The following is a 10,000-nucleotide window of genomic DNA, read 5'->3' on the forward strand; positions in this document are numbered from 1 at the left end:
CCCGCACGCCGCAGCCTCGCCCGCCCCTCTGCTCCGCTCTTCGGTCGGTCGCCGGGAAGGGCGCCGAACGGTAGAAGTGCGACGCGGACCGGACGGCGAAGCGCCGCGGGTCGGTCCCGAGGGATCCGAACCCGCACACGCTGCCGCGCCGACCGCGCCTGAATCAACCGGACGCCCCATGTAGCATGCGGCACTCATCCGTTTACTTCTTGGCAGTTTCACGCAATGTTGAACCCTCTCTTCAAAGTTCTTTTCAACGTTCCCTCACGGTACTTGTTGACTATCGGTCTCGTGCATAGTATTGAGCCTTGGATGGAGTTCACCACCCCTCTTTGGGCTGCATTCTAAAACAACCCGACTCTTGGAAAGCTTTCCCTCCGGCCTTCGAGTCCGCCCTACGGGCCTTACACCCGCTGCGGGTAAGCTGCAGCCCCGATCACAGTGGACTGCGGCCGGACTCTGTCGACCGGAGTTCAGTTTCCTTACGCCACAGGTCCCTCGCACCGCAAACGGGCGCGGGGATTCGGCGATGGGCTCTTCCTGCTTCGCTCGCCGCTACTGAAGGAATCCTTGTTAGTTTCTTTTCTCTCCGCTTAGTGATATGCTTAAATCCAGCGGGTAATCTCATCCGATCTGAGGTCTGGAATCGTGAAAGACACGTGGAACGTGATCGGAGTCATAGCGGCGACCCGGGGTCTCTCCTTCCCCGGCGCTCCCCGAAGAATCGGGTCGCCGGCGGGAAAGGGTGGCCTACCATGCGCCTGCGAGAACGCAGACGGGAGGACGAGAGACCCCGCGATTGGGTCGACCGGCTCTGCCCGGCAGAGGCTCCTCGACCGTTCCGGGGGGTCGGACGCTGGACCGCACCACGGGCGCATACGTCTACACCCCGATGGCACGTCGCACGACCGACGAACCCCCGGTTACCGATCGAGCCTGCTCGCCGAGTTTCACCGGCGCCGACATCACAGAACTCCATCTGACACTGACCCGACGCAGCCGGCCGTCGAAGGGACGGCTGCGGCCGGGCGCTCCTCCGGCGCGCGAACACGCCGACTCTGTGAGTGATTGTCTTCAGACGCTCAGACGGACGTGGCTCGAGGAGCAGAGCATCCCCGAGCCGCCATTTGCGTTCGAATAAGTCGATGATCAGTGAGTTCTGCAATTCACATGAATTCTCGCATCTAACTGCGTTCTTCATCGACGCACGAGCCGAGTGATCCACCACCAAGAATTGTCATTTGCCACTGGAAGACTCCCGCGTTCGCAAACTCTCCTCAGAGCCGAGGGAAGAAGTGGAACGGAAGGAGAAAGGACACGGGGACTCTGTGCCTTCTTTGCTTGTGACTGGAAAGAAATATCCTCCGTCGAGCCGAGGGGGGAAGCGGGCTCCCTCCTTCCCCCCACCGCCGCGAGGGCGGGTCGCGCGAGTCAGACTCGCCGACTGGGGGGAAATCGGGCGACACCGGTGCCCCTTCTCTGCCCTGCGGAGAATGCCTCGAGGAGCGCCGCGCCGCGGACGGCGACGGCGTCTCCACCCTTGCGGGACTTCTCCCTCGAAGCTACCGGGAGCGCGAGACTCCGTGAGACAGACGACGAGAGAAGAACCGGGTACTCCCCGGGCTGGTCTGTGTGTGACACGCCCGTCTCCTTTTTGTCGGAGAGAGCGAAGGCGAAGCGCGGGGTCTGACCTCGACCGTGGAACGGGGAAGGAGGCGGTGAAAACCCCGCTCGAGTCCCCCCGGCTTTTCCAATTTGCTCTCTCCGCGTGTCTCTCTGTGACGGCTTTTCCGACATTCCCCCTTTGTTCCCTCTCCGATCACGGAGGGGAAGGGTTCTGTTAATGATCCTTCCGCAGGTTCACCTACGGAAACCTTGTTACGACTTTTACTTCCTCTAAATGATCAAGTTTGACCGTCTTCTCGTCGCGCCTCGACAACCGGCCGAAGCCGGGGGTGCCAGACGGTCGATCCGATGGCCTCACTAAGTCATTCGATCGGTAGTAGCGACGGGCGGTGTGTACAAAGGGCAGGGACGTAATCAATGCGAGCTGATGACTCGCGTTTACTTGGAATTCCTCGTTCAAGGGACACAATTACAAGTCCCTGTCCCCAGCACGGAGAAGTCTCAGCGGATTACCCGGACCTTTCGGCCGAGGGCAAATGTACCCGCTGCTTGCGCCAGTGTAGCGCGCGTGCGGCCCCGGACATCTAAGGGCATCACAGACCTGTTATTGCTCCATCTCGTATGGCTGAAAGCCATTTGTCCCTCTAAGAAGTTCGCGGCTCACCACGACGGGTGGCCGGACTATTTAGCAAGCAAGAGTCTCGTTCGTTATCGGAATTAACCAGACAAATCACTCCACCAACTAAGAACGGCCATGCACCACCATCCACAAAATCAAGAAAGAGCTCTCAATCTGTCAATCCTCACTGTGTCCGGGCCGGGTAGGTTTCCCCGTGTTGAGTCAAATTAAGCCGCAGGCTCCACTCCTGGTGGTGCCCTTCCGTCAATTCCTTTAAGTTTCAGCTTTGCAACCATACTTCCCCCGGAACCCAAAGACTTTGGTTTTCCGGAGAGTTGCCCGCCGCGTCATGGGAGGAACGCCGGCGAATTACGAGTCGGTATCGTTTATGGTCGGAACTAGGGCGGTATCTGATCGCCTTCGATCCTCCGACTTTCGTTCTTGATCAATGAAGACATTCTTGGCAAATGCTTTCGCTGTCGGGCGTCTTGCGACGATCCAAGAATTTCACCTCTCACGCCGCAATACGAATGCCCCCGGCAGTCCCTCTTGATCATTACCTCAGGATCTCAAGACCAACGAAATAGAACCGAGGTCCTCTTCCACTATTCCATGCTGAGCTGTTCGGGCACTTTGGCCTGCTTTGAACACTTCAATTTTCTCAAAGTAAACGTTCCAGTCTCGCACGGCACTCAGTTAAGAGCACCGCACGACCAACCGAATCACTGGCCGGGAAAAATCTCCCACGACTCCCGTTTGACGGGGAGAGAAGGGGAACGGGCAGTGCACGCCTCACGGCGGACCGCCCGCCCCGGCCAGAAATCCGACTACGAGCTTTTTAACTGCAGCAAATTTAATATACGCTGCTGGAGCTGGAATTACCGCGGCTGCTGGCACCAGACTTGCCCTCCAGTAGATCCTCGTTAAAGGATTTAAAGTGTACTCATTCCGATCACAGGGCCTCCGAAGAGGCCTGTATCGTTATTTTTTGTCACTACCTCCCCGTGTCAGGAGTGGGTAATTTGCGTGCCTGCTGCCTTCCTTGGATGTGGTAGCCGTTTCTCAGGCTCCCTCTCCGGAATCGAACCCTGATTCTCCGTTACCCGTCACAACCATGATAAGCGCATAACTTACCATCGAAAGTTGATAGAGCAGACTTTTGAAGGGAGCGTCGCCGGTGCAAGACCGTGCGATCGGCATGATTATCTAGAGTTCACCAGCGGAGACCGGACCCCGAAAGGACCGGGCTGGCCTTGTTCCTAATAAGAGCACGCTTCCCCCGAAGGGTCGGCGCTTTGTTGCATGTATTAGCTCTAGAATTACCACAGTTATCCATGGTATAAGACTTTCTCCAATAAACCATAACTGATCTAATGAGCCATCTGCAGTTTCTCTTGTATGTTCAGGATTGTACTTAGACGTGCATGGCTTAATCTTTGAGACAAGCATATGACTACTGGCAGGATCAACCAGGTAACGGTCGACAGAACCGGGCTGGGCCCGTTCGCCGTCCGGGAGTCGCTCTCGCACTCCCCTCTCTCTCTCTCTGAATTCTCAATTGTCGATGCCGTGCTATTACGGTACAGTGATCGAAGAACCGCCCGAAGGGATTCTCGAGGTGTGTATCTCTACCCGAGTCGACTGGGTCGTCTCGAGAGGAGTCGCAGTGGTCCCGCCTCGGAGACGGGACCGGTTCGAAGCGACGCGGGAGGGCGACGGCTCGTCCACTGGAACAGGGGAGAGCAATCGCACGCCTCGAGCGTGCATTCGTTGCTTGGATGAAAAAGCCCGTACCGAGCGCCGAGTGCAACACATGGTCGCAGCAACGGCAGCATGCCCGAACGGGTCCCGTGGAGAAAGCTCGATATCTGACGACACCGAGGTCCTGCTCTTTCTCCACCGGGGGTTCTGCGGATGAAAAGGCTCAATATCTGAACGTCGATATATACGTGTGCACGGAGGGACACCTCTGCTCACGGGGCGAGTGGGTGAAAACCCCCGCTCTGAGCGCCGAGTTGCAACACATGGTCGCGATGAAACGACGGCTGACCCTACCGAAAGGGCCCGCTGGAGTCCAACCATGACACGTATACACACACGACAGACATTAAAAGCCTTCTCGAGTCTTGGATCGACTCTACTACCCCCCTCATATATAGAATCCGATTCACTCTGCCCGCTCGTTCTGACCATTGGATCACACACTTAAGCCAATACCCGCTACACTTAAGAGATCTCGAAATCTCGAACGAGACCCAGATTCTCTGCGGGTGAGTCGGGCGGCCTGCCGTCGCCGTCGGCTTGCCGTTTGCCTTTCGCCTGGTCGCATGGCACTCGTGCCATCGACCACGCAACGCGAGAGGCCTTCTCCCTTCTCCTTTCTCTCTCATCTCTACTCTCTCTCTTCTCCACCGGGGGTTCTGCGGATGAAAAAGCTCAATATCTGGGATTGTATATATACATATGCACGAAAGAACCTTCTACTCACGGGGCGAGTGGGTGAAAACCCCCGCACCGAGCGCCGAGTTGCAACACATGGTCGCGATGAAACGACGGCTGACCCTACCGAGAAGGCCAGCAAGGGTCTGACGTGCAAAAACATATTTACGCACCACAGGCAAGGAGCCTTTTCGAGTCTCGGGTGGACTCCCGTCCGCGAAAGCTTCATATCTGAACGTCGATATATACGTGTGCACGGAGGGACACCTCTGCTCACGGGGCGAGTGGGTGAAAACCCCCGCTCTGAGCGCCGAGTTGCAACACATGGTCGCGATGAAACGACGGCTGACCCTACCGAAAGGGCCCGCTGGAGTCCAACCATGACACGCATACACACACGACAGACATTAAAAGCCTTCTCGAGTCTTGGATCGACTCTACTACCCCCCTCATATATAGAATCCGATTCACTCTGCCCGCTCGTTCTGACCATTGGATCACACACTTAAGCCAATACCCGCTACACTAAAGAGATCTCAAAATCTCGGACGAGAGCCACACCTTGCGGATGCATCGGGCGGCCTGCCGTCGAGGTCGGCCGTCGCCCCGTCTCACAGACTCGTGCAACACGACGAGTCCCAGCCTACGCCTGTGTGCATCACCGTCGGCCTAAATCTCGGCCCTCGCCCGGTCGCATGACACTCGTGCCATCGACCGCACCATCGACCTTCTCACCCGGGAGCAACCCGTGTTTTCAGAGGAGTGCCGGGGTTGCTCCCGTGCCGGGTATGTCTTGTCCGGCGGCGCCCCGTCTCACAGACTCGTGCAACGACAACGGGTCCCATGCCTACGCATGTGTGCATCACCGTCGGCTAATTACTCGGCCCTCGCCCGGTCGCATGACACTCGTGCCGTCGATCACACCATCGACCTTCTCACATGGGAGCGACCCGTATTTTCAGAGGAGTGTCGGGGTTGCTCCCGTGCCGGATATATCTTGACGAAATCAAGGAGATATATGAGGAAACTTCTACAATTTGAAGATCGACCGGCGAGACAAGACACTCCCCTTAATATATAATCCGATTCACTCTGCCCACTCATTCTGACCATTGGGTCACACACTTAAGCCAATACCCGTTACACTAAAGTTGACCATGTTTTGTTTTTTTTGATATTATTATTATTATTTTTTTTTTGTCAACGTCCTCTGTAACGAAGTCAAAACTCTATGCATGTGTTCGCGTGTCGTTCTGCCGTCTCCGCCGGGCACATCCCAGCCAGCGCCCGATACATTTCAGTTGACAACGGTCACAACTCTATGCATGTGCTCGTGGGTCGTTCTGCCGTCAACGTCGGGAACACACAGGCCAGTACCCGCTACATTAAAATTGACAATGGTCACAACTCTATGCATGTGCTCGTGGGTCGTTCTACCGTCAACGTCGGGCGCACACAGGCCAGTACCCGATACATGCAAGTTGACAGTGGTCACAAACTCTATGCATGTGTTCGCGTGTCGTTCTGCCGTCTCCGCCGGGCACATCCCAGCCAGCGCCCGATACATTCAAGTTGACAACGGTCACAACTCTATGCATGTGCTCGTGGGTCGTTCTACCGTCAACGTCGGGCGCACACAGGCCAGTACCCGATACATGCAAGTTGACAATGGTCACAAACTCTATGCATGTGTTCGCGTGTCGTTCTGCCGTCTCCGCCGGGCACATCCCAGCCAGCGCCCGATACATTCAAGTTGACAACGGTCACAACTCTATGCATGTGTTCGCGTGTCGTTCTGCCGTCTCCGCCGGGCACATCCCAGCCAGCGCCCGATACATTAAAGTTGACAACGGTCACAACTCTATGCATGTGCTCGTGGGTCGTTCTACCGTCAACGTCGGGCGCACACAGGCCAGTACCCGATACATGCAAGTTGACAGTGGTCACAAACTCTATGCATGTGTTCGCGTGTCGTTCTGCCGTCTCCGCCGGGCACATCCCAGCCAGCGCCCGATACATTCAAGTTGACAACGGTCACAACTCTATGCATGTGTTCGCGTGTCGTTCTGCCGTCTCCGCCGGGCACATCCCAGCCAGCGCCCGATACATTCAAGTTGACAATGGTCACAACTCTATGCATGTGTTCGCGGGTCGTTCTACCGTCACCGTCGGGCACACTTGAGCCAGTACCCGCTTGACTTTTTTTTTTTTTTTTTAAGTCAACGTCTTCTTCAAGGAAGTCCAAATTCTATGCATGTGTTCGTGGGTCGTTCTGCCGTCTCCGTCGGGCACACACAGGCCAGCGCCCGATACATTCAAGTTGACAGTGGTCAAAACTCTATGCATGTGTTCGCGTGTCGTTCTGCCGTCTCCGCCGCGCACATCCTAGCCAGCGCCCGATACATTCAAGTTGACGATGGTCACAACACTATGCATGTGTTCGCGTGTCGTTCTGCCGTCTCCGCCGGGCGCATCCCAGCCAGCGCCCGATACATTCAAGTTGACAACGGTCACAACTCTATGCATGTGCTCGTGGGTCGTTCTACCGTCAACGTCGGGCGCACACAGGCCAGTACCCGATTCATGCAAGTTGACAACGGTCACAAACTCTATGCATGTGTTCGCGTGTCGTTCTGCCGTCTCCGCCGGGCACATCCCAGCCAGCGCCCGATACATTCAAGTTGACAACGGTCACAAACTCTATGCATGTGTTCGCGTGTCGTTCTGCCGTCTCCGCCGGGCACATCCCAGCCAGCGCCCGATACATTCAAGTTGACAATGGTCACAACTCTATGCATGTGTTCGCGGGTCGTTCTACCGTCACCGTCGGGCACACTTGAGCCAGTACCCGCTTGACTTTTTTTTTTTTTTTTTTATGTCAACGTCTTCTTCAAGGAAGTCCAAATTCTATGCATGTGTTCGTGGGTCGTTCTGCCGTCTCCGTCGGGCACACACAGGCCAGCGCCCGATACATTCAAGTTGACAATGGTCACAACTCTATGCATGTGTTCGCGGGTCGTTCTGCCGTCAACGTCGGGCACACACAGGCCAGTACCCGATACACGCAAGTTGACAATGGTCACAAACTCTATGCATGTGTTCGCGTGTCGTTCTGCCGTCTCCGCCGCGCACATCCTAGCCAGCGCCCGATACATTAAAGTTGACAGTGGTCAAAACTCTATGCATGTGTTCGCGTGTCGTTCTGCCGTCTCCGCCGCGCACATCCTAGCCAGCGCCCGATACATTCAAGTTGACGACGGTCACAACACTATGAATGTGTTCGCGTGTCGTTCTGCCGTCTCCGCCGGGCGCATCCCAGCCAGCGCCCGATACATTCAAGTTGACAACGGTCACAACTCTATGCATGTGCTCGCGGGTCGTTCTGCCGTCAACGTCGGGCGCACACAGGCCAGTACCCGATTCATGCAAGTTGACAACGGTCACAAACTCTATGCATGTGTTCGCGTGTCGTTCTGCCGTCTCCGCCGGGCACATCCCAGCCAGCGCCCGATACATTCAAGTTGACAACGGTCACAAACTCTATGCATGTGTTCGCGTGTCGTTCTGCCGTCTCCGCCGGGCACATCCCAGCCAGCGCCCGATACATTCAAGTTGACAATGGTCACAACTCTATGCATGTGTTCGCGGGTCGTTCTACCGTCACCGTCGGGCACACTTGAGCCAGTACCCGCTTGACTTTTTTTTTTTTTTTATGTCAACGTCTTCTTCAAGGAAGTCCAAATTCTATGCATGTGTTCGTGGGTCGTTCTGCCGTCTCCGTCGGGCACACAATCAAGCCAGCGCCCGATACATTCAAGTTGACGATGGTCACAACACTATGCATGTGTTCGCGGGTCGTTCTGCCGTCAACGTCGGGCACACACAGGCCAGTACCCGATACATTCAAGTTGACAACGGTCACAACTCTATGCATGTGCTCGTGGGTCGTTCTACCGTCAACGTCGGGCGCACACAGGCCAGTACCCGATTCATGCAAGTTGACAACGGTCACAAACTCTATGCATGTGTTCGCGTGTCGTTCTGCCGTCTCCGCCGGGCACATCCCAGCCAGCGCCCGATACATTCAAGTTGACAACGGTCACAAACTCTATGCATGTGTTCGCGTGTCGTTCTGCCGTCTCCGCCGGGCACATCCCAGCCAGCGCCCGATACATTCAAGTTGACAATGGTCACAACTCTATGCATGTGTTCGCGGGTCGTTCTACCGTCACCGTCGGGCACACTTGAGCCAGTACCCGCTTGACTTTTTTTTTTTTTTTTTTATGTCAACGTCTTCTTCAAGGAAGTCCAAATTCTATGCATGTGTTCGTGGGTCGTTCTGCCGTCTCCGTCGGGCACACAATCAAGCCAGCGCCCGATACATTCAAGTTGACAATGGTCACAACTCTATGCATGTGTTCGCGGGTCGTTCTGCCGTCAACGTCGGGCACACACAGGCCAGTACCCGATACACGCAAGTTGACAACGGTCACAAACTCTATGCATGTGCTCGTGGGTCGTTCTACCGTCAACGTCGGGCGCACACAGGCCAGTACCCGATTCATGCAAGTTGACAACGGTCACAAACTCTATGCATGTGTTCGCGTGTCGTTCTGCCGTCTCCGCCGGGCACATCCCAGCCAGCGCCCGATACATTCAAGTTGACAACGGTCACAAACTCTATGCATGTGTTCGCGTGTCGTTCTGCCGTCGGGCAAACCTATGCCAATACCCGCTTGATTTTTTTGTATTTATTATTTTTTTTTTTTTGTCAAGTCTTCTTTAACGACGTCACAACTCTATGCATGTGTCCGTGTGTCGTTCTGCCGTCTCCGTCGGGCACACACAGGCCGCTAGTACCCGATACATGCAAGTTGACAATCTTCACAAACTCTATGCATGTGTTCGTGTGTCGTTCTACCGTCGGGCAAACCTATGCCAATACCCGCTCGATTTTTTGTATTTATTTATTTTATTTTTTTTTGTCAAGTCTTCTTTAACGACGTCACAACACTATGCATGTGTTCGCGTGTCGTTCTGCCGTCTCCGCCGGGCACATCCCAGCCAGCGCCCGATACGTTCAAGTTGACGACGGTCACATCTCTATGCATGTGTCCGTGTGTCGTTCTTCCCGCCTCCGTCGGGCACATCCTAGCCAGTACCCGCTACACTAAAGTTGGCAATATTTTCGCGGGGTGGGGGCTCGTCATCTCTGACGAGGTCACAACTCTATGCGTGTGCTCGTCGGTCCTTCTGCCGTCTCCGTCGGGCACACGTAAGCCAATGCCCGCTACACTAAAGGGTCGCGAACATTCG

General features: G+C 55.5%; 3 non-coding genes across 3 annotated transcripts in view; all 3 read right to left on the minus strand.

The window, feature by feature from the left end:
- Nucleotides 1–642, minus strand: part of LOC139968391 (large subunit ribosomal RNA) — a 4,028-nt gene extending 3,386 nt beyond the window's left edge. Inside the window, exon 1 of the ribosomal RNA XR_011793390.1 lies at nt 1–642. This exon is cut by the window's left edge and continues 3,386 nt beyond it. This is a non-coding gene — a ribosomal RNA (large subunit ribosomal RNA).
- A 434-nt stretch (nt 643–1,076) lies between these two features.
- LOC139968328 (5.8S ribosomal RNA) lies at nt 1,077–1,236 on the minus strand. Its single transcript, XR_011793334.1, has one exon. It is a non-coding gene; the product is annotated as a 5.8S ribosomal RNA (ribosomal RNA).
- A 605-nt stretch (nt 1,237–1,841) lies between these two features.
- LOC139968356 (small subunit ribosomal RNA) lies at nt 1,842–3,721 on the minus strand. The gene has a single exon (XR_011793361.1). It is a non-coding gene; the product is annotated as a small subunit ribosomal RNA (ribosomal RNA).
- Between the last annotated feature and the right edge of the window lie 6,279 nt (nt 3,722–10,000).

The sequence above is a fragment of the Apostichopus japonicus genome, chromosome 5, assembly GCF_037975245.1.
Source record: "Apostichopus japonicus isolate 1M-3 chromosome 5, ASM3797524v1, whole genome shotgun sequence".
NCBI lineage: Eukaryota > Metazoa > Echinodermata > Holothuroidea > Aspidochirotida > Stichopodidae > Apostichopus > Apostichopus japonicus.